Source organism: Taudactylus pleione, unplaced genomic scaffold (genome assembly GCF_031769625.1).
Source record: "Taudactylus pleione unplaced genomic scaffold, aTauple2 ptg000612l, whole genome shotgun sequence".
Classification (NCBI taxonomy): domain Eukaryota; kingdom Metazoa; phylum Chordata; class Amphibia; order Anura; family Myobatrachidae; genus Taudactylus; species Taudactylus pleione.
Window position 1 is genome coordinate 58,165 of NW_028285014.1, and position 19,674 is coordinate 77,838.

The 19,674-nt window shown below is 30.8% G+C and overlaps 9 non-coding genes across 9 annotated transcripts; all 9 read left to right on the forward strand.

Moving 5' to 3' along the window:
- The first annotated feature begins 935 nt into the window (after positions 1–935).
- On the forward strand, positions 936–1,008 carry TRNAR-UCG (transfer RNA arginine (anticodon UCG)). Its single transcript has one exon. It is a non-coding gene; the product is annotated as a tRNA-Arg (tRNA).
- Positions 1,009–2,852: 1,844 nt separating this feature from the next.
- On the forward strand, positions 2,853–2,925 carry TRNAR-UCG (transfer RNA arginine (anticodon UCG)). The gene has a single exon. It is a non-coding gene; the product is annotated as a tRNA-Arg (tRNA).
- Positions 2,926–3,811: 886 nt separating this feature from the next.
- Positions 3,812–3,884, forward strand: TRNAR-UCG (transfer RNA arginine (anticodon UCG)). The gene has a single exon. It is a non-coding gene; the product is annotated as a tRNA-Arg (tRNA).
- A 1,840-nt stretch (positions 3,885–5,724) lies between these two features.
- TRNAR-UCG (transfer RNA arginine (anticodon UCG)) lies at positions 5,725–5,797 on the forward strand. Its single transcript has one exon. It is a non-coding gene; the product is annotated as a tRNA-Arg (tRNA).
- A 1,844-nt stretch (positions 5,798–7,641) lies between these two features.
- Positions 7,642–7,714, forward strand: TRNAR-UCG (transfer RNA arginine (anticodon UCG)). Its single transcript has one exon. It is a non-coding gene; the product is annotated as a tRNA-Arg (tRNA).
- Positions 7,715–9,555: 1,841 nt separating this feature from the next.
- Positions 9,556–9,628, forward strand: TRNAR-UCG (transfer RNA arginine (anticodon UCG)). The gene has a single exon. It is a non-coding gene; the product is annotated as a tRNA-Arg (tRNA).
- Positions 9,629–11,471: 1,843 nt separating this feature from the next.
- Positions 11,472–11,544, forward strand: TRNAR-UCG (transfer RNA arginine (anticodon UCG)). The gene has a single exon. It is a non-coding gene; the product is annotated as a tRNA-Arg (tRNA).
- Positions 11,545–14,348: 2,804 nt separating this feature from the next.
- On the forward strand, positions 14,349–14,421 carry TRNAR-UCG (transfer RNA arginine (anticodon UCG)). The gene has a single exon. It is a non-coding gene; the product is annotated as a tRNA-Arg (tRNA).
- A 1,844-nt stretch (positions 14,422–16,265) lies between these two features.
- TRNAR-UCG (transfer RNA arginine (anticodon UCG)) lies at positions 16,266–16,338 on the forward strand. The gene has a single exon. It is a non-coding gene; the product is annotated as a tRNA-Arg (tRNA).
- Positions 16,339–19,674: the final 3,336 nt, after the last annotated feature.

Genomic DNA, 19,674 nt, shown 5'->3' on the forward strand with positions numbered 1-19,674 from the left:
ATGGATGAGGCGTCTGACTTCTGATCAGAAGATTGAGGGTTCATGGTCAAGTCATTCTTTTTGTCACTATTTGAAATCTTCAAACTCTGCATGAATTCAATGGATGACAATGTTGTAAAGAATGTACATTTCTAAATGTAATTCCCATAGGAAAATAAATACAACATAAACAATGATGTGCATGATGTATATATAGTTATAGGTTTTTTAGGTTTTTGGTGCATAGTAAAAGGTATCCTTTTGGAAAATGTAAGTATTTACCTCTTAACTTGTTCAATTTTGGTAATCTGTGTTGGAAAAAAATCTTTGACCAAATTGATACAATAAAGGATATTTGCATATCTGCATATAAAAATTATATCTCACATGTTTAAAATGAATCATTGAAATCCGAACATCCATAGTCCAATGAGAAATTGCTATAAAGCCTACATCCCTAATATTTTCATAAAACTTAAAAAACCTTTAGGAAAATGTAAGTGTTTACCTGTTAACTTGTTTGATTTTGGTAATCTGTGTTGCAAAGCAGTTCTTTGACCAAATTGATACTATAATGGTTATTTGCATATCTGCATATAAAAAATACATCTCACATGTTTAGAAGGAATCAGTGAAATCAGAACACCCATAGTTCAATGAGAAATTGCTCTAATGCCTACATCCCTAATCTTTTTATAAAACTTTATAGCATGCCTATAGAAAAGTTAAGTTATTTCTCAGCTAAGTTAAGGATTTTACAAAATCTAGGCTATGTGAAAGGTATACTTTGTAATGTTCACTCAACATAAATCACTAAAATATGTTGGATTGCATTTTGTAATTCATATGCAAGTTTTTCCAAAACATATATCTAGAAAAAACTTCTAAATTTTGAATGTTATACTTGAGGTTACTTTTACCACACCTTCCACAGGTTTGACAACTTTTATAAAGATGACCGTGTGGCCTAATGGATAAGGCGTCTGACTTCGGATCAGAAGATTGAGGGTTTGAGTCCCTTCGTGGTCGAGTCTTTCATTTTGTCACAATTTGAAATCTTCAAACTCTGCATGAATTCAATGGATGACAATGTTGTAAAGAATGTACATTTCTAAATGTAATTCCCATAGGATAATAAATACAACATAAACAATGATGTGCATGATGTACACATAGTTATAGTTTTTTTAGGTTTTTGGTGCATAGTTAAAGGTATCCTTTTGGAATAGGTAAGTATTTACCTGTTAACTTGTTCAATTTTGGTAATCTGTGTTGGAAAAAAATCTTTGACCAAATTGATACAATAAAGGATATTACATATCTGCATATAAAAATTATATCTCACATGTTTAAAATGAATCATTGAAATCCAAACATCCATAGTCCAATGAGAAATTGCTATAAAGCCTACATCCCTAATATTTTCATAAAACTTAAAAAACCTTTAGGAAAATGTCAGTTTTTACTTGTTAACTTGTTTGATTTTGGTAATCTGTGTTGCAAAGCAATTCTTTGACCAAATTGATACTATAATGGTTATTTGCATATCTGCATATAAAAAATACATCTCACATGTTTAGAAGGAATCAGTGAAATCAGAACAGCCATAGCTCAATGAGAAATTGCTCTAATGCCTACATCCCTAATCTTTTTATAAAACTTTATAGCATGCCTATAGAAAAGTTAAGTTATTTCTCAGCTAAGTTAAGGATTTTACAAAATCTAGGCTATGTGAAAGGTATACTTTGTAATGTTCACTCAACATAAATCACTAAAATATGTTGGATTGCATTTTGTAATTCATATGCAAGTTTTTCCAAAACATATATCTAGAAAAAACTTCTAAATTTTGAATGTTATACTTGAGGTTACTTTTACCACACCTTCCACAGGTTCGACAATTTCGACATAGATGACAGCGTGGCATAATGGATGAGGCGTCTGACTTCTGATCAGAAGATTGAGGGTTCGTGTCCCTTCATGGTCAAGTCATTCTTTTTGTCACTATTTGAAATCTTCAAACTCTGCATGAATTCAATGGATGACAATGTTGTAAAGAATGTACATTTCTAAATGTAATTCCCATAGGAAAATAAATACAACATAAACAATGATGTGCATGATGTACACATAGTTATAGGTTTTTTAGGTTTTTGGTGCATAGTAAAAGGTATCCTTTTGGAAAATGTAAGTATTTACCTCTTAACTTGTTCAATTTTGGTAATCTGTGTTGGAAAAAAATGTTTGACCAAATTGATACAATAAAGGATATTTGCATATCTGCATATAAAAATTATATCTCACATGTTTAAAATGAATCATTGAAATCCGAACATCCATAGTCCAATGAGAAATTGCTATAAAGCCTACATCCCTAATATTTTCATAAAACTTAAAAAACCTTTAGGAAAATGTCAGTGTTTACCTGTTAACTTGTTTGATTTTGGTAATCTGTGTTGCAAAGCAATTCTTTGACCAAATTGATACTATAATGGTTATTTGCATATCTGCATATAAAAAATACATCTCACATGTTTAGAAGGAATCACTGAAATCAGAACAGACATAGCTCAATGAGAAATTGCTCTAATGCCTACATCCCTAATCTTTTTATAAAACTTTATAGCATGCCTATAGAAAAGTTAAGTTATTTCTCAGCTAAGTTAAGGATTTTACAAAATCTAGGCTATGTGAAAGGTATACTTTGTAATGTTCACTCAACATAAATCACTAAAATATGTTGGATTGCATTTTGTATTTCATATGCAAGTTTTTCCAAAACATATATCTAGAAAAAACTTCTAAATTTTGAATGTTATACTTGAGGTTACTTTTACCACACCTTCCACAGGTTTGACAACTTCTATAAAGATGACCGTGTGGCCTAATGGATAAGGCGTCTGACTTCGGATCAGAAGATTGAGGGTTCGAGTCCCTTCGTTGTCGAGTCTTTCATTTTGTCACAATTTGAAATCTTCAAACTCTGCATGAATTCAATGGATGACAATGTTGTAAAGAATGTACATTTCTAAATGTAATTCCCATAGGAAAATAAATACAACATAAACAATGATGTGCATGATGTACACATAGTTATAGTTTTTTTAGGTTTTTGGTGCATAGTAAAAGGTATCCTTTTGGAAAAGGTAAGTATTTACCTCTTAACTTGTTCAATTTTGGTAATCTGTGTTGGAAAAAAATGTTTGACCAAATTGATATAATAAAGGATATTTGCATATCTGCATATAAAAATTATATCTCACATGTTTAAAATGAATCATTGAAATCCGAACATCCATAGTCCAATGAGAAATTGCTATAAAGCCTACATACCTAATATTTTCATAAAACTTAAAAAACCTTTAGGAAAATGTCAGTGTTTACCTGTTAACTTGTTTGATTTTGGTAATCTGTGTTGCAAAGCAATTCTTTGACCAAATTGATACTATAATGGTTATTTGCATATCTGCATATAAAAAATACATCTCACATGTTTAGAAGGAATCACTGAAATCAGAACAGCCATAGATCAATGAGAAATTGCTCTAATGACTACATCCCTAATCTTTTTATAAAACTTTATAGCATGCCTATAGAAAAGTTAAGTTATTTCTCAGCTAAGTTAAGGATTTTACAAAATCTAGGCTATGTGAAAGGTATACTTTGTAATGTTCACTCAACATAAATCACTAAAATATGTTGGATTTTATTTTGTAATTCATATGCAAGTTTTTCCAAAACATACCTCTAGAAAAAGCTTCTAAATTTTGAATGTTATACTTGAGGTTACTTTTACCACACCTTCCACAGGTTCGACAACTTCTATAAAGATGACCGCGTGGCCTAATGGGTAAGACGTCTGACTTCGGATCAGAAGATTGAGGGTTCGAGTCCCTTCGTGGTCGAGTCTTTCATTTTGTCACAATTTGAAATCTTCAAACTCTGCATGAATTCAATGGATGTCAATGTTGTAAAGAATGTACATTTCTAAATGTAATTCCCATAGGAAAATAAATACAACATAAACAATGATGTGCATGATGTACACATAGTTTTAGTTTTTTAGGTTTTTGGTGCATAGTAAAAGGTATCCTTTTGGAAAAGGTAAGTATTTACCTGTTAACTTGTTCAATTTTGGTAATCTGTGTTGGAAAAAAATCTTTGACCAAATTGATACAATAAAGGATATTACATATCTGCATATAAAAATTATATCTCACATGTTTAAAATGAATCATTGAAATCCGAACATCCATAGTCCAATGAGAAATTGCTATAAAGCCTACATCCCTAATATTTTCATAATTCTTAAAAAACCTTTAGGAAAATGTAAGTGTTTACCTGTTAACTTGTTTGATTTTGGTAATCTGTGTTGCAAAGCAGTTCTTTGACCAAATTGATACTATAATGGTTATTTGCATATCTGCATATAAAAAATACATCTCACATGTTTAGAAGGAATCAGTGAAATCAGAACACCCATAGTTCAATGAGAAATTGCTCTAATGCCTACATCCCTAATCTTTTTATAAAACTTTATAGCATGCCTGTAGAAAAGTTATGTTATTTCTCAGCTAAGTTAAGGATTTTACAAAATCTAGGCTATGTGAAAGGTATACTTTGTAATGTTCACTCAACATAAATCACTAAAATATGTTGGATTTCATTTTGTAATTCATATGCAAGTTTTTCCAAAACATACCTCTAGAAAAAGTTCTAAATTTTGAATGTTATACTTGAGGTTACTATTACCACACCTTCCACAGGTTCGACAATTTTGACATAGATGACAGCGTGGCATAATGGATGAGGCGTCTGATTTCTGATCAGAAGATTGAGGGTTCGTGTCCCTTCATGGTCAAGTCATTCTTTTTGTCACTATTTGAAATCTTCAAACTCTGCATGAATTCAATGGATGACAATGTTGTATAGAATGTACATTTCTAAATGTAATTCCCATAGGAAAATAAATACAACATAAACAATGATGTGCATGATGTACACATAGTTATAGTTTTTTTAGGTTTTGGTGCATAGTTAAAGGTATCCTTTTGGAAAAGGTAAGTATTTACCTGTTAACTTGTTCAATTTTGGTAATCTGTGTTGGAAAAAAATCTTTGACCAAATTGATACAATAAAGGATATTACATATCTGCATATAAAAATTATATCTCACATGTTTAAAATGAATCATTGAAATCCAAACATCCATAGTCCAGTGAGAAATTGCTATGAAGCCTACATCCCTAATATTTTCATAAAACTTAAAAAACCTTTAGGAAAATGTCAGTTTTTACTTGTTAACTTGTTTGATTTTGGTAATCTGTGTTGCAAAGCAATTCTTTGACCAAATTGATACTATAATGGTTATTTGCATATCTGCATATAAAAAATACATCTCACATGTTTAGAAGGAATCAGTGAAATCAGAACAGCCATAGCTCAATGAGAAATTGCTCTAATGCCTACATCCCTAATCTTTTTATAAAACTTTATAGCATGCCTATAGAAAAGTTAAGTTATTTCTCAGCTAAGTTAAGGATTTTACAAAATCTAGGCTATGTGAAAGGTATACTTTGTAATGTTCACTCAACATAAATCACTAAAATATGTTGGATTTCATTTTGTAATTCATATGCAAGTTTTTCCAAAACATATATCTAGAAAAAACTTCTAAATTTTGAATGTTATACTTGAGGTTACTTTTACCACACCTTCCACAGGTTCGACAACTTCTATAAAGATGACCGCGTGGCCTAATGGGTAAGACGTCTGACTTCGGATCAGAAGATTGAGGGTTCGAGTCCCTTCGTGGTCGAGTCTTTCATTTTGTCACAATTTGAAATCTTCAAACTCTGCATGAATTCAATGGATGTCAATGTTGTAAAGAATGTACATTTCTAAATGTAATTCCCATAGGAAAATAAATACAACATAAACAATGATGTGCATGATGTACACATAGTTATAGTTTTTTTAGGTTTTTGGTGCATAGTAAAAGGTATCCTTTTGGAAAAGGTAAGTATTTACCTGTTAACTTGTTCAATTTTGGTAATCTGTGTTGGAAAAAAATCTTTGACCAAATTGATACAATAAAGGATATTACATATCTGCATATAAAAATTATATCTCACATGTTTAAAATGAATCATTGAAATCCGAACATCCATAGTCCAATGAGAAATTGCTATAAAGCCTACATCCCTAATATTTTCATAAAACTTAAAAAACCTTTAGGAAAATGTCAGTTTTTACTTGTTAACTTGTTTGATTTTGGTAATCTGTGTTGCAAAGCAATTCTTTGACCAAATTGATACTATAATGGTTATTTGCATATCTGCATATAAAAAATACATCTCACATGTTTAGAAGGAATCAGTGAAATCAGAACAGCCATAGCTCAATGAGAAATTGCTCTAATGCCTACATCCCTAATCTTTTTATAAAACTTTATAGCATGCCTATAGAAAAGTTAAGTTATTTCTCAGCTAAGTTAAGGATTTTACAAAATCTAGGCTATGTGAAAGGTATACTTTGTAATGTTCACTCAACATAAATCACTAAAATATGTTGGATTGCATTTTGTAATTCATATGCAAGTTTTTCCAAAACATATATCTAGAAAAAACTTCTAAATTTTGAATGTTATACTTGAGGTTACTTTTACCACACCTTCCACAGGTTCGACAATTTCGACATAGATGACAGCGTGGCATAATGGATGAGGCGTCTGACTTCTGATCAGAAGATTGAGGGTTCGTGTCCCTTCATGGTCAAGTCATTCTTTTTGTCACTATTTGAAATCTTCAAACTCTGCATGAATTCAATGGATGACAATGTTGTAAAGAATGTACATTTCTAAATGTAATTCCCATAGGAAAATAAATACAACATAAACAATGATGTGCATGATGTACACATAGTTATAGGTTTTTTAGGTTTTTGGTGCATAGTAAAAGGTATCCTTTTGGAAAATGTAAGTATTTACCTCTTAACTTGTTCAATTTTGGTAATCTGTGTTGGAAAAAAATGTTTGACCAAATTGATACAATAAAGGATATTTGCATATCTGCATATAAAAATTATATCTCACATGTTTAAAATGAATCATTGAAATCCGAACATCCATAGTCCAATGAGAAATTGCTATAAAGCCTACATCCCTAATATTTTCATAAAACTTAAAAAACCTTTAGGAAAATGTCAGTGTTTACCTGTTAACTTGTTTGATTTTGGTAATCTGTGTTGCAAAGCAATTCTTTGACCAAATTGATACTATAATGGTTATTTGCATATCTGCATATAAAAAATACATCTCACATGTTTAGAAGGAATCACTGAAATCAGAACAGACATAGCTCAATGAGAAATTGCTCTAATGCCTACATCCCTAATCTTTTTATAAAACTTTATAGCATGCCTATAGAAAAGTTAAGTTATTTCTCAGCTAAGTTAAGGATTTTACAAAATCTAGGCTATGTGAAAGGTATACTTTGTAATGTTCACTCAACATAAATCACTAAAATATGTTGGATTTTATTTTGTAATTCATATGCAAGTTTTTCCAAAACATACCTCTAGAAAAAGCTTCTAAATTTTGAATGCTATACTTGAGGTTACTTTTACCACACCTTCCACAGGTTCGACAACTTCTATAAAGATGACCGCGTGGCCTAATGGGTAAGACGTCTGACTTCGGATCAGAAGATTGAGGGTTCGAGTCCCTTCGTGGTCGAGTCTTTCATTTTGTCACAATTTGAAATCTTCAAACTCTGCATGAATTCAATGGATGTCAATGTTGTAAAGAATGTACATTTCTAAATGTAATTCCCATAGGAAAATAAATACAACATAAACAATGATGTGCATGATGTACACATAGTTATAGTTTTTTAGGTTTTTGGTGCATAGTAAAAGGTATCCTTTTGGAAAAGGTAAGTATTTACCTGTTAACTTGTTCAATTTTGGTAATCTGTGTTGGAAAAAAATCTTTGACCAAATTGATACAATAAAGGATATTACATATCTGCATATAAAAATTATATCTCACATGTTTAAAATGAATCATTGAAATCCGAACATCCATAGTCCAATGAGAAATTGCTATAAAGCCTACATCCCTAATATTTTCATAATTCTTAAAAAACCTTTAGGAAAATGTAAGTGTTTACCTGTTAACTTGTTTGATTTTGGTAATCTGTGTTGCAAAGCAGTTCTTTGACCAAATTGATACTATAATGGTTATTTGCATATCTGCATATAAAAAATACATCTCACATGTTTAGAAGGAATCAGTGAAATCAGAACACCCATAGTTCAATGAGAAATTGCTCTAATGCCTACATCCCTAATCTTTTTATAAAACTTTATAGCATGCCTGTAGAAAAGTTATGTTATTTCTCAGCTAAGTTAAGGATTTTACAAAATCTAGGCTATGTGAAAGGTATACTTTGTAATGTTCACTCAACATAAATCACTAAAATATGTTGGATTTCATTTTGTAATTCATATGCAAGTTTTTCCAAAACATACCTCTAGAAAAAGTTCTAAATTTTGAATGTTATACTTGAGGTTACTATTACCACACCTTCCACAGGTTCGACAATTTCGACATAGATGACAGCGTGGCATAATGGATGAGGCGTCTGACTTCTGATCAGAAGATTGAGGGTTCGTGTCCCTTCATGGTCAAGTCATTCTTTTTGTCACTATTTGAAATCTTCAAACTCTGCATGAATTCAATGGATGACAATGTTGTAAAGAATGTACATTTCTAAATGTAATTCCCATAGGAAAATAAATACAACATAAACAATGATGTGCATGATGTACACATAGTTATAGTTTTTTTAGGTTTTTGGTGCATAGTTAAAGGTATCCTTTTGGAAAAGGTAAGTATTTACCTGTTAACTTGTTCAATTTTGGTAATCTGTGTTGGAAAAAAATCTTTGACCAAATTGATACAATAAAGGATATTACATATCTGCATATAAAAATTATATCTCACATGTTTAAAATGAATCATTGAAATCCAAACATCCATAGTCCAGTGAGAAATTGCTATGAAGCCTACATCCCTAATATTTTCATAAAACTTAAAAAACCTTTAGGAAAATGTCAGTTTTTACTTGTTAACTTGTTTGATTTTGGTAATCTGTGTTGCAAAGCAATTCTTTGACCAAATTGATACTATAATGGTTATTTGCATATCTGCATATAAAAAATACATCTCACATGTTTAGAAGGAATCAGTGAAATCAGAACAGCCATAGCTCAATGAGAAATTGCTCTAATGCCTACATCCCTAATCTTTTTATAAAACTTTATAGCATGCCTATAGAAAAGTTAAGTTATTTCTCAGCTAAGTTAAGGATTTTACAAAATCTAGGCTATGTGAAAGGTATACTTTGTAATGTTCACTCAACATAAATCACTAAAATATGTTGGATTTCATTTTGTAATTCATATGCAAGTTTTTCCAAAACATATATCTAGAAAAAACTTCTAAATTTTGAATGTTATACTTGAGGTTACTTTTACCACACCTTCCACAGGTTCGACAACTTCTATAAAGATGACCGCGTGGCCTAATGGGTAAGACGTCTGACTTCGGATCAGAAGATTGAGGGTTCGAGTCCCTTCGTGGTCGAGTCTAACATTTTGTCACAATTTGAAATCTTCAAACTCTGCATGAATTCAATGGATGTCAATGTTGTAAAGAATGTACATTTCTAAATGTAATTCCCATAGGAAAATAAATACAACATAAACAATGATGTGCATGATGTACACATAGTTATAGTTTTTTTAGGTTTTTGGTGCATAGTAAAAGGTATCCTTTTGGAAAAGGTAAGTATTTACCTGTTAACTTGTTCAATTTTGGTAATCTGTGTTGGAAAAAAATCTTTGACCAAATTGATACAATAAAGGATATTACATATCTGCATATAAAAATTATATCTCACATGTTTAAAATGAATCATTGAAATCCGAACATCCATAGTCCAATGAGAAATTGCTATAAAGCCTACATCCCTAATATTTTCATAATTCTTAAAAAACCTTTAGGAAAATGTAAGTGTTTACCTGTTAACTTGTTTGATTTTGGTAATCTGTGTTGCAAAGCAGTTCTTTGACCAAATTGATACTATAATGGTTATTTGCATATCTGCATATAAAAAATACATCTCACATGTTTAGAAGGAATCAGTGAAATCAGAACACCCATAGTTCAATGAGAAATTGCTCTAATGCCTACATCCCTAATCTTTTTATAAAACTTTATAGCATGCCTGTAGAAAAGTTATGTTATTTCTCAGCTAAGTTAAGGATTTTACAAAATCTAGGCTATGTGAAAGGTATACTTTGTAATGTTCACTCAACATAAATCACTAAAATATGTTGGATTTCATTTTGTAATTCATATGCAAGTTTTTCCAAAACATACCTCTAGAAAAAGCTTCTAAATTTTGAATGTTATACTTGAGGTTACTATTACCACACCTTCCACAGGTTCGACAATTTCGACATAGATGACAGCGTGGCATAATGGATGAGGCGTCTGACTTCTGATCAGAAGATTGAGGGTTCGTGTCCCTTCATGGTCAAGTCATTCTTTTTGTCACTATTTGAAATCTTCAAACTCTGCATGAATTCAATGGATGACAATGTTGTAAAGAATGTACATTTCTAAATGTAATTCCCATAGGAAAATAAATACAACATAAACAATGATGTGCATGATGTACACATAGTTATAGTTTTTTTAGGTTTTTGGTGCATAGTTAAAGGTATCCTTTTGGAAAAGGTAAGTATTTACCTGTTAACTTGTTCAATTTTGGTAATCTGTGTTGGAAAAAAATCTTTGATCAAATTGATACAATAAAGGATATTACATATCTGCATATAAAAATTATATCTCACATGTTTAAAATGAATCATTGAAATCTGAACATCCATAGTCCAGTGAGAAATTGCTATGAAGCCTACATCCCTAATATTTTCATAAAACTTAAAAAACCTTTAGGAAAATGTCAGTTTTTACTTGTTAACTTGTTTGATTTTGGTAATCTGTGTTGCAAAGCAATTCTTTGACCAAATTGATACTATAATGGTTATTTGCATATCTGCATATAAACAATACATCTCACATGTTTAGAAGGAATCAGTGAAATCAGAACAGCCATAGCTCAATGAGAAATTGCTCTAATGCCTACATCCCTAATCTTTTTATAAAACTTTATAGCATGCCTATAGAAAAGTTAAGTTATTTCTCAGCTAAGTTAAGGATTTTACAAAATCTAGGCTATGTGAAAGGTATACTTTGTAATGTTCACTCAACATAAATCACTAAAATATGTTGGATTTCATTTTGTAATTCATATGCAAGTTTTTCCAAAACATATATCTAGAAAAAACTTCTAAATTTTGAATGTTATACTTGAGGTTACTTTTACCACACCTTCCACAGGTTTGACAACTTCTATAAAGATGAGCGCGTGGCCTAATGGATAAGGCGTCTGACTTCGGATCAGAAGATTGAGGGTTCGAGTCCCTTCGTGGTTGAGTCTATCATTTTGTCACAATTTGAAATCTTCAAACTCTGCATGAATTCAATGGATGACAATGTTGTAAAGAATGTACATTTCTAAATGTAATTCCCATAGGAAAATAAATACAACATAAACAATGATGTGCATGATGTACACATAGTTATAGTTTTTTTAGGTTTTTGGTGCATAGTAAAAGGTATCCTTTTGTAAAAGGTAAGTGTTTACCTGTTAACTTGTTCAATTTTGGTAATCTGTGTTGGAAAAAAATCTTTGACCAAATTGATACAATAAAGGATATTACATATCTGCATATAAAAATTATATCTCACATGTTTAAAATGAATCATTGAAATCCGAACATCCATAGTCCAATGAGAAATTGCTATAAAGCCTACATCCCTAATATTTTCATAATTCTTAAAAAACCTTTAGGAAAATGTAAGTGTTTACCTGTTAAGTTGTTTGATTTTGGTAATCTGTGTTGCAAAGCAGTTCTTTGACCAAATTGATACTATAATGGTTATTTGCATATCTGCATATAAAAAGTACATCTCACATGTTTAGAAGGAATCAGTGAAATCAGAACACCCATAGTTCAATGAGAAATTGCTCTAATGCCTACATCCCTAATCTTTTTATAAAACTTTATAGCATGCCTGTAGAAAAGTTAAGTTATTTCTCAGCTAAGTTAAGGATTTTACAAAATCTAGGCTATGTGAAAGGTATACTTTGTAATGTTCACTCAACATAAATCACTAAAATATGTTGGATTTCATTTTGTAATTCATATGCAAGTTTTTCCAAAACATACCTCTAGAAAAAGCATTTAAATTTTGAATGTTATACTTGAGGTTACTATTACCACACCTTCCACAGGTTCGACAATTTCGACATAGATGACAGCGTGGCATAATGGATGAGGCGTCTGACTTCTGATCAGAAGATTGAGGGTTCGTGTCCCTTCATGGTCAAGTCATTCTTTTTGTCACTATTTGAAATCTTCAAACTCTGCATGAATTCAATGGATGACAATGTTGTAAAGAATGTACATTTCTAAATGTAATTCCCATAGGAAAATAAATACAACATAAACAATGATGTGCATGATGTACACATAGTTATAGTTTTTTTAGGTTTTTGGTGCATAGCAAAAAGGTATCCTTTTGGAAAAGGTAAGTATTTACCTCTTAACTTGTTCAATTTTGGTAATCTGACTTGGAAAAAAATGTTTGACCAAATTGATATAATAAAGGATATTTGCATATCTGCATATAAAAATTATATCTCACATGTTTAAAATGAATCATTGAAATCCGAACATCCATAGTCCAATGAGAAATTGCTATAAAGCCTACATCCCTAATATTTTCATAATTCTTAAAAAACCTTTAGGAAAATGTAAGTGTTTACCTGTTAACTTGTTTGATTTTGGTAATCTGTGTTGCAAAGCAGTTCTTTGACCAAATTGATACTATAATGGTTATTTGCATATCTGCATATAAAAAATACATCTCACATGTTTAGAAGGAATCAGTGAAATCAGAACACCCATAGTTCAATGAGAAATTGCTCTAATGCCTTCATCCCTAATCTTTTTATAAAACTTTATAGCATGCCTGTAGAAAAGTTATGTTATTTCTCAGCTAAGTTAAGGATTTTACAAAATCTAGGCTATGTGAAACGTATACTTTGTAATGTTCACTCAACATAAATCACTAAAATATGTTGGATTTCATTTTGTAATTCATATGCAAGTTTTTCCAAACCATACCTCTAGAAAAAGCTTCTAAATTTTGAATGTTATACTTGAGGTTACTATTACCACACCTTCCACAGGTTCGACAATTTCGACATAGATGACAGCGTGGCATAATGGATGAGGCGTCTGACTTCTGATCAGAAGATTGAGGGTTCGTGTCCCTTCATGGTCAAGTCATTCTTTTTGTCACTATTTGAAATCTTCAAACTCTGCATGAATTCAATGGATGACAATGTTGTAAAGAATGTACATTTCTAAATGTAATTCCCATAGGAAAATAAATACAACATAAACAATGATGTGCATGATGTATACATAGTTATAGGTTTTTTAGGTTTTTGGTGCATAGTAAAAGGTATCCTTTTGGAAAATGTAAGTATTTACCTCTTAACTTGTTCAATTTTGGTAATCTGTGTTGGAAAAAAATCTTTGACCAAATTGATACAATAAAGGATATTTGCATATCTGCATATAAAAATTATATCTCACATGTTTAAAATGAATCATTGAAATCCGAACATCCATAGTCCAATGAGAAATTGCTATAAAGCCTACATCCCTAATATTTTCATAAAACTTAAAAAACCTTTAGGAAAATGTCAGTGTTTACCTGTTAACTTGTTTGATTTTGGTAATCTGTGTTGCAAAACAATTCTTTGACCAAATTGATACTATAATGGTTATTTGCATATCTGCATATAAAAAATACATCTCACATGTTTAGAAGGAATCAGTGAAATCAGAACAGCCATAGCTCAATGAGAAATTGCTCTTATGCCTACATCCCTAATCTTTTTATAAAACTTTATAGCATGCCTATAGAAAAGTTAAGTTATTTCTCAGCTAAGTTAAGGATTTTACAAAATCTAGGCTATGTGAAAGGTATACTTTGTAATGTTCACTCAACATAAATCACTAAAATATGTTGGATTTCATTTTGTAATTCATATGCAAGTTTTTCCAAAACATATATCTAGAAAAAACTTCTAAATTTTGAATGTTATACTTGAGGTTACTTTTACCACACCTTCCACAGGTTCGACAACTTCTATAAAGATGACCGCGTGGCCTAATGGGTAAGACGTCTGACTTCGGATCAGAAGATTGAGGGTTCGAGTCCCTTCGTGGTCGAGTCTTTCATTTTGTCACAATTTGAAATCTTCAAACTCTGCATGAATTCAATGGATGTCAATGTTGTAAAGAATGTACATTTCTAAATGTAATTCCCATAGGAAAATAAATACAACATAAACAATGATGTGCATGATGTACACATAGTTATAGTTTTTTTAGGTTTTTGGTGCATAGTAAAAGGTATCCTTTTGGAAAAGGTAAGTATTTACCTGTTAACTTGTTCAATTTTGGTAATCTGTGTTGGAAAAAAATCTTTGACCAAATTGATACAATAAAGGATATTACATATCTGCATATAAAAATTATATCTCACATGTTTAAAATGAATCATTGAAATCCGAACATCCATAGTCCAATGAGAAATTGCTATAAAGCCTACATCCCTAATATTTTCATAATTCTTAAAAAACCTTTAGGAAAATGTAAGTGTTTACCTGTTAACTTGTTTGATTTTGGTAATCTGTGTTGCAAAGCAGTTCTTTGACCAAATTGATACTATAATGGTTATTTGCATATCTGCATATAAAAAATACATCTCACATGTTTAGAAGGAATCAGTGAAATCAGAACACCCATAGTTCAATGAGAAATTGCTCTAATGCCTACATCCCTAATCTTTTTATAAAACTTTATAGCATGCCTGTAGAAAAGTTATGTTATTTCTCAGCTAAGTTAAGGATTTTACAAAATCTAGGCTATGTGAAAGGTATACTTTGTAATGTTCACTCAACATAAATCACTAAAATATGTTGGATTTCATTTTGTAATTCATATGCAAGTTTTTCCAAAACATACCTCTAGAAAAAGCTTCTAAATTTTGAATGTTATACTTGAGGTTACTATTACCACACCTTCCACAGGTTCGACAATTTCGACATAGATGACAGCGTGGCATAATGGATGAGGCGTCTGACTTCTGATCAGAAGATTGAGGGTTCGTGTCCCTTCATGGTCAAGTCATTCTTTTTGTCACTATTTGAAATCTTCAAACTCTGCATGAATTCAATGGATGACAATGTTGTAAAGAATGTACATTTCTAAATGTAATTCCCATAGGAAAATAAATACAACATAAACAATGATGTGCATGATGTACACATAGTTATAGTTTTTTTTAGGTTTTTGGTGCATAGTTAAAGGTATCCTTTTGGAAAAGGTAAGTATTTACCTGTTAACTTGTTCAATTTTGGTAATCTGTGTTGGAAAAAAATCTTTGACCAAATTGATACAATAAAGGATATTACATATCTGCATATAAAAATTATATCTCACATGTTTAAAATGAATCATTGAAATCTGAACATCCATAGTCCAGTGAGAAATTGCTATGAAGCCTACATCCCTAATATTTTCATAAAACTTAAAAAACCTTTAGGAAAATGTCAGTTTTTACTTGTTAACTTGTTTGATTTTGGTAATCTGTGTTGCAAAGCAATTCTTTGACCAAATTGATACTATAATGGTTATTTGCATATCTGCATATAAACAATACATCTCACATGTTTAGAAGGAATCAGTGAAATCAGAACAGCCATAGCTCAATGAGAAATTGCTCTAATGCCTACATCCCTAATCTTTTTATAAAACTTTATAGCATGCCTATAGAAAAGTTAAGTTATTTCTCAGCTAAGTTAAGGATTTTACAAAATCTAGGCTATGTGAAAGGTATACTTTGTAATGTTCACTCAACATAAATCACTAAAATATGTTGGATTTCATTTTGTAATTCATATGCAAGTTTTTCCAAAACATATATCTAGAAAAAACTTCTAAATTTTGAATGTTATACTTGAGGTTACTTTTACCACACCTTCCACAGGTTTGACAACTTCTATAAAGATGAGCGCGTGGCCTAATGGATAAGGCGTCTGACTTCGGATCAGAAGATTGAGGGTTCGAGTCCCTTCGTGGTTGAGTCTATCATTTTGTCACAATTTGAAATCTTCAAACTCTGCATGAATTCAATGGATGACAATGTTGTAAAGAATGTACATTTCTAAATGTAATTCCCATAGGAAAATAAATACAACATAAACAATGATGTGCATGATGTACACATAGTTATAGTTTTTTTAGGTTTTTGGTGCATAGTAAAAGGTATCCTTTTGTAAAAGGTAAGTGTTTACCTGTTAACTTGTTCAATTTTGGTAATCTGTGTTGGAAAAAAATCTTTGACCAAATTGATACAATAAAGGATATTACATATCTGCATATAAAAATTATATCTCACATGTTTAAAATGAATCATTGAAATCCGAACATCCATAGTCCAATGAGAAATTGCTATAAAGCCTACATCCCTAATATTTTCATAATTCTTAAAAAACCTTTAGGAAAATGTAAGTGTTTACCTGTTAAGTTGTTTGATTTTGGTAATCTGTGTTGCAAAGCAGTTCTTTGACCAAATTGATACTATAATGGTTATTTGCATATCTGCATATAAAAAGTACATCTCACATATTTAGAAGGAATCAGTGAAATCAGAACACCCATAGTTCAATGAGAAATTGCTCTAATGCCTACATCCCTAATCTTTTTATAAAACTTTATAGCATGCCTGTAGAAAAGTTAAGTTATTTCTCAGCTAAGTTAAGGATTTTACAAAATCTAGGCTATGTGAAAGGTATACTTTGTAATGTTCACTCAACATAAATCACTAAAATATGTTGGATTTCATTTTGTAATTCATATGCAAGTTTTTCCAAAACATACCTCTAGAAAAAGCTTCTAAATTTTGAATGTTATACTTGAGGTTACTATTACCACACCTTCCACAGGTTCGACAATTTCGACATAGATGACAGCGTGGCATAATGGATGAGGCGTCTGACTTCTGATCAGAAGATTGAGGGTTCGTGTCCCTTCATGGTCAAGTCATTCTTTTTGTCACTATTTGAAATCTTCAAACTCTGCATGAATTCAATGGATGACAATGTTGTAAAGAATGTACATTTCTAAATGTAATTCCCATAGGAATATAAATACAACATAAACAATGATGTGCATGATGTACACATAGTTATAGTTTTTTTAGGTTTTTGGTGCATAGCAAAAAGGTATCCTTTTGGAAAAGGTAAGTATTTACCTCTTAACTTGTTCAATTTTGGTAATCTGACTTGGAAAAAAATGTTTGACCAAATTGATATAATAAAGGATATTTGCATATCTGCATATAAAAATTATATCTCACATGTTTAAAATGAATCATTGAAATCCGAACATCCATAGTCCAATGAGAAATTGCTATAAAGCCTACATCCCTAATATTTTCATAATTCTTAAAAAACCTTTAGGAAAATGTAAGTGTTTACCTGTTAACTTGTTTGATTTTGGTAATCTGTGTTGCAAAGCAGTTCTTTGACCAAATTGATACTATAATGGTTATTTGCATATCTGCATATAAAAAATACATCTCACATGTTTAGAAGGAATCAGTGAAATCAGAACACCCATAGTTCAATGAGAAATTGCTCTAATGCCTTCATCCCTAATCTTTTTATAAAACTTTATAGCATGCCTGTAGAAAAGTTATGTTATTTCTCAGCTAAGTTAAGGATTTTACAAAATCTAGGCTATGTGAAACGTATACTTTGTAATGTTCACTCAACATAAATCACTAAAATATGTTGGATTTCATTTTGTAATTCATATGCAAGTTTTTCCAAACCATACCTCTAGAAAAAGCTTCTAAATTTTGAATGTTATACTTGAGGTTACTATTACCACACCTTCCACAGGTTCGACAATTTCGACATAGATGACAGCGTGGCATAATGGATGAGGCGTCTGACTTCTGATCAGAAGATTGAGGGTTCGTGTCCCTTCATGGTCAAGTCATTCTTTTTGTCACTATTTGAAATCTTCAAACTCTGCATGAATTCAATGGATGACAATGTTGTAAAGAATGTACATTTCTAAATGTAATTCCCATAGGAAAATAAATACAACATAAACAATGATGTGCATGATGTATACATAGTTATAGGTTTTTTAGGTTTTTGGTGCATAGTAAAAGGTATCCTTTTGGAAAATGTAAGTATTTACCTCTTAACTTGTTCAATTTTGGTAATCTGTGTTGGAAAAAAATCTTTGACCAAATTGATACAATAAAGGATATTTGCATATCTGCATATAAAAATTATATCTCACATGTTTAAAATGAATCATTGAAATCCGAACATCCATAGTCCAATGAGAAATTGCTATAAAGCCTACATCCCTAATATTTTCATAAAACTTAAAAAACCTTTAGGAAAATGTCAGTGTTTACCTGTTAACTTGTTTGATTTTGGTAATCTGTGTTGCAAAACAATTCTTTGACCAAATTGATACTATAATGGTTATTTGCATATCTGCATATAAAAAATACATCTCACATGTTTAGAAGGAATCAGTGAAATCAGAACAGCCATAGCTCAATGAGAAATTGCTCTTATGCCTACATCCCTAATCTTTTTATAAAACTTTATAGCATGCCTATAGAAAAGTTAAGTTATTTCTCAGCTAAGTTAAGGATTCTACAAAATCTAGGCTATGTGAATGGTATACTTTGTAATGTTCTCTCAACATAAATCACTAAAATATGTTGGATTTCATTTTGTAATTCATATGCAAGTTTTTCCAAAACATATATCTAGAAAAAACTTCTAAATTTTGAATGTTATACTTGAGGTTACTATTACCACACCTTCCACAGGTTCGACAAATTCTATAAAGATGACTGTGTGGCCTAATGGATAAAGCGTCTGACTTCTGATTAGAAGATTGAGGGTTCGAGTCCCTTCGTGGTCGAGTCTTTCATTTTGTCACAATTTGAAATCTTCAAACTCTGCATGAATTCAATGGATGACAATGTTGTAAAGAATGTACATTTCTAAATGTAATTCCCATAGGAAAATAAATACAACATAAACAATGATGTGCATGATGTACACATAGTTATAGTTTTTTTAGGTTTTTGGTGCATAGCAAAAGGTATCCTTTTGGAAAAGGTAAGTATTTACCTGTTAACTTGTTCAATTTTGGTAATCTGTGTTGGAAAAAAATGTTAGACCAAATTGATATAATAAAGGATATTTGCATATCTGCATATAAAAATTATATCTCACATGTTTAAAATGAATCATTGAAATCCGAACATCCATAGTCCAATGAGAAATTGCTATAAAGCCTACATCCCTAATATTTTCATAAAACTTAAAAAACCTTTAGGAAAATGTCAGTGTTTACCTGTTAACTTGTTTGATTTTG